The sequence below is a fragment of the Euprymna scolopes genome, chromosome 18, assembly GCF_053919585.1.
Source record: "Euprymna scolopes isolate OS-2025 chromosome 18, ASM5391958v1, whole genome shotgun sequence".
Classification (NCBI taxonomy): Eukaryota; Metazoa; Mollusca; class Cephalopoda; order Sepiida; family Sepiolidae; genus Euprymna; species Euprymna scolopes.
Genome location: NC_136499.1, coordinates 77,534,909 through 77,539,908, shown reverse-complemented (window position 1 = coordinate 77,539,908; position 5,000 = coordinate 77,534,909).

The following is a 5,000-nucleotide window of genomic DNA, read 5'->3' as shown; positions in this document are numbered from 1 at the left end:
TCTCTCTGTCTTTTTCTTTGTCTCTCTTGTTTCGGTAAACTGTTCGAATGTAAACAAAACAGATATAACTATCGTTATTACTCTCTCTCTCTCTCTCTCTCTCTCTCTCTCACTTTCTCTCTCTCTCTCTCTCTCTCACTTTCTCTCTCTCTCTCTCTCTCTCAACAAATTTAGAGTGAGGGAGAAGGAGAGAGGGATGGAGTGAGAAGGAGCTAGAAGCAAATACCTCTGTGCTCTTCAGTAATCGCTTTATTTAATGTAAATCACTAACTTCCTGTATCGGTAGATGCCATGTTGGATAATGGCTTGTACGTTTTAGTTTACAGAATTGTAATCTGGAATAAGGGATCGGTCTGATCTAAGCCAATTTTGAGGGCGAATTTATTATTTTTCAAATCGATGGAAGGGAATTTAACATTTGGGCTATTAGTTTATGAATTAGTTATGAAGAGAATAACCACAATATCCATAACATATGTGTAAATCCCAGCGGTGTTTATGGGGATCAGTCGGAGGACACTATAGGGTGAAAAATTGGGACTACTTCCTTTGTAGATTAATGCGATAGTGCTGGTGTAGCTCCTCGGATGAAATCTAGGATTTTATTTGAACACCTGGATGTGTCAGAAAAGTCTCTATAAAGTTACATAAGATAGTGGCTAATAGGCTAGACATAAGAAATGTGTATGTGGCATCTGTTGTTGCAAATCTACGGTATTTTGGTCCAGAGGGGAAAAACTGCGACGATTTTATTACATAGTAGCAGGACCCGTATACCGACGTTGCCTGGTGGAAGTATGCCTCCCACCTCGTAGTTGGATCTACTACCCATCCATTATAATGGCAGGCACACTTTGGTAGTTTGTGCATTAATTTTAGTATACATTTTAGTTCAGGTACGCCATTATCCAGTGAATTTTATACAATAATGATGTGAAAAACTTGCAGGAATTAACACTTGTATGTCGTTTTAGCAAGAAAGATAACGGAGTGTTAAGTCGGTTCTTAATAAGATAATAACATGGTAATATATGTACGCCAGGAAAAATGACCGAATTAACAGATATGCATGGAAAAAATCAAAGAATTAACAATGTTTGTTTATTAAGAAAGATAACGAAATAGTAATATGTTATTATCTGGTAAATGCCTACCTTAAGTAAAATAATACTATAAAAAAGTAAGTGTAGCAAGAAAGGGAAAAAATAAATAATACAATAAATATGTAACTTATAGGGACTTTCAATGCGCACTACAGTTTAACCCCCTTATATGTAACACGATGTAACTGTAATTTAATTTAATAATGTCATCCCAACTTTTTTACTATTTAAAAGAAGCTTCAAATTGCTAATATTTTTAAAAAAATTTACAGCATACAAAAATAATGAAAATGCAAGACTAAAATCGTATTTACATTATCGACACTTTAAAACAGCGTTCCCATGTTTTGAAGCTGTAAACATACACATGATTTTGAACCTAGGATTTAAAAATCGAGTAAAAATCAAATAACTCATATTTTCCTGAAATTGTCGATATTTATTCATTATTAAATAAAGTGATATCATAAAAGTTGTTTTTTTTTTTAAAATATATTAGAGGAAATTTTTTAGGTGTTCTATCGCCCCCATAGGTGTGTACTATCAATAAAAGTGGCCATACGAAAAAAGTCTTGAAACCTATTGGAGAAACATCATACAATGTTTGACAAACATAACACAATCTCTAAATTTAGGAATATTTTAGAATATATTTTGAGCAATTAATATCTATATATCTATAAAAGTGAAAGTGTGTGTCTGTTTGTCTGTCTGTGTACATTTCCCTACCTCTGTCAATTTCCAGTCTACAGACTCGAAATTTGATATACAGGGTATTGAGATTTGGAAAAATCTTTGTAATCCGTTTTCGACCAGAAATTTGGCTGGTAAGGGGGTCAAAGTTCAACGATTTGACCTTTGAGAACACTACCAAACTCCCCCAACAATTTTGGGTATAAACACTTGAAATGTTAGATATAGGTTCCTTGGACATGGATCTAACTTAATAACTGGATTTAGCCCCAAACAATAAATGTTAAGGGTCATAATAGGAGTCAAAGTTTTAAAAAATTTGACTGCTTCGGTCTCTACCAAATTACTCAGACAATTTCTGATCTAAACATTTAAAATTTTACATAAATATGAAGAATCACTCCAGCCTCGAAAATCCCTTTAAAATTACCACTTTCATAGGTTTTTGGGGACGCTAAACACGAAAATAACGTTTAAAATTATGGCGAATGAGTGGATGCATTTCTTCATATCCTATAAAGTACTTTTTCCTGGAATTTTTAACATCAGTTGTAATTTTAAAAGATTTTCCGAGAGTGGACTCCCCCCCCCCAAATGGTGGCCACAGATTGGGTGCTCATTTTACGTTAAATTATTATAGAAAAGTGATCCCCCACTTTTTGAAAGAAACATTTTTTTTATATCTTGGAAACTACTCGTTTGCTGTAATTTTAAACGTGATTTTCGTTTTCAGCGCCCCCGAAAACCTATTAAAGTGGTGATTTTAAAGGAATTTTCGAGTGTGGAGTGATTTTCCATATTTACCTTTTTCTCTAACATATAAAAAAGGTTACTAAAAAATTAAGAATAAGCGAAAAAAAGTTCTTCAGAATTAAAAATAAAAATAATAATTCAGCTTAGAAGAATATTTCGAAATGAAAACAAATCTATTACAGAAAATATTTAATAACATGCTCCGTTTACATCAATTTTTCACCCCTTTGGTTTTCTTGCTTGAAAATTAAAAGATTTCAGATTTCAGATAAAATAAGTTAAATCAAATATAAATTTAAATTTAAATAAACTAAATAATTAAAAAAAAATTTATTAGTACAATTAAAACAAAGTTTTTATGTCGAATAAGTAATATCATCGAGCTAATTATTTAAATAGATATAATTTAATGTGATATGCTAATGACCATAACTCAATCAATGTAGATGTGGTTTGAAGAATGCTATATATAGAAATTAAGTATAAAATGTAATATCTCCGTTGACAGTAGTATCCTATCATGAGCGTTCATTTTTCTTGACCAGGACAAGTGTACACACACATGGCTTTATATTTCTTTGGTCATTGGGAGTTGTACACACAGACACACACGAACGCTACTACTTATATATATATATATATATATATATATATATATATATATATATATATATATATATATATTGTGATTACATATGGATATTAAAAAAACAAGAGTTGGAATAATGGCGAGAGACGTGAGGAGAGACAGAAAGAAAGGAGGAGAAGGGATGGGGGTGGAGAAAAAGTATATTTAAATAAATTAAATTAAAATTAGACTTATAAAAGAGAGAAGGAAAGAAAGGAGACTGAGGATGTCAAGAAGATGTTTGTTCAAAGAGATAAAATAAAAAGGGGAAAAAAAGAAAGAGGAAAACATGATAAGAAGAGGAGATACAAAAGGATAAAATAACGGAGGTGTGTGATTTCGGCATGTCATAAAAGGCACTGAAAAAATAAAATAGGTCACTTCTTTTGCAAGTAACCAAAGTCAGAAATGTGTCAAAATGTCTACAAATCTCGGCGGCTGTGGCATGGTAAGGGAAGATATAGTCAAGATACGTCCTATTTTAGATGCGTCCATAAATTAATATAATGACTTTTTATATAAAAAATAGGGGAAACATATATATATATATATATATATAACTCCTATAATTTGAACATTTGGCCAATGAGTCTCCTGTGCGTCATGAGTAAATTGCTGGAATCTGTGTTAAATAGAGAAGTAATCAATCATCTCAGCAAAAATGACCTTCATAGTGACACACAATATGGTTTCCGTTCTGCTAGATCTACAGCAGATGTGCTTACAGTAATATCTCATAGGATTAGCGAATCTCTCAGCAGAGGCAACCTTTCTAGGGCAATTGCTTTTGGCATATCAAAGGCCTTTGATAGGGTATGGCATAAAGGTTTACTTCACAAGATATCCAGCCATGGTATAGCTGGAAATGTCTTCTCAATTATTAAATCATTTCTCTCTGATAGGTTCATCAGAGTTGTAGTTGATGGGCAAAAATCAGAAGCTCACAGTATTAATGCTGGAGCCCCGCAGGGGTCCATCCTGGGCCCAACTCTCTTCTTGATCTACATTAATGATCTTCCAAATCACGTCCTTACATCATTTGTAGACATTTTTGCTGATGACACTACTATCTATGGTAACACATCTAAGACAGAAAACGACCAAGCTCTCTCTGATTCTCTCTCCTCTGATCTGGATCATGTTGTACAATGGGGAAAGGAGTGGCTGGTTACTTTTAATGCATCTAAAACCAAGCTTCTATCTTTACATCATCAACGTTCTGTCCCCATCTGGCATCAATTAAAATGAATGGCTCTCGTCTTGGGGAGGCCTCAAGTTTTTACAAGCTTCTGGGCTTGACCTTTCCTCCTGATCTTAAGTGAAATACGTGCATCAAATCACTGGAAAAATGGTCGGATCCTTCTATCGATCCAGTAGATATCTCACTGCTGATGCAATTCTCTATCTATATAAGAGCCAGGTACGTCCAAGGATGGAATACTGTTGCCACATCTGGGCAGGAGTTGCTAGAAAGGACTTGTCCTGCCTTGATAGAGTTCAAATAGACTTTGTAGCTTCGTGGGAGATGTCCTTTACTCTTCACTGCATCTTCTTTCTCACAGAAGAAATGTTGCGAGTTTGAATCTGCTTTATCGTTATTTTCATGGAAAGTGTTTGACTGAGCTTCAATCTATGGTTCCCCGCCTCACCAAACTTTCACAAGAAACACTCGTCTAGTTGAAAACACTATCAATAATTCCCCCCACTCTTTATCTGTGCCTAAACCTAAGCGTAGATTCCATGATCAAAGCTTTTTTCTTAGAACTGCACGCCTGTGGAATTTTCTTCCGTTTTCCTGCTTTCCAGTTGTCTATAATATGATT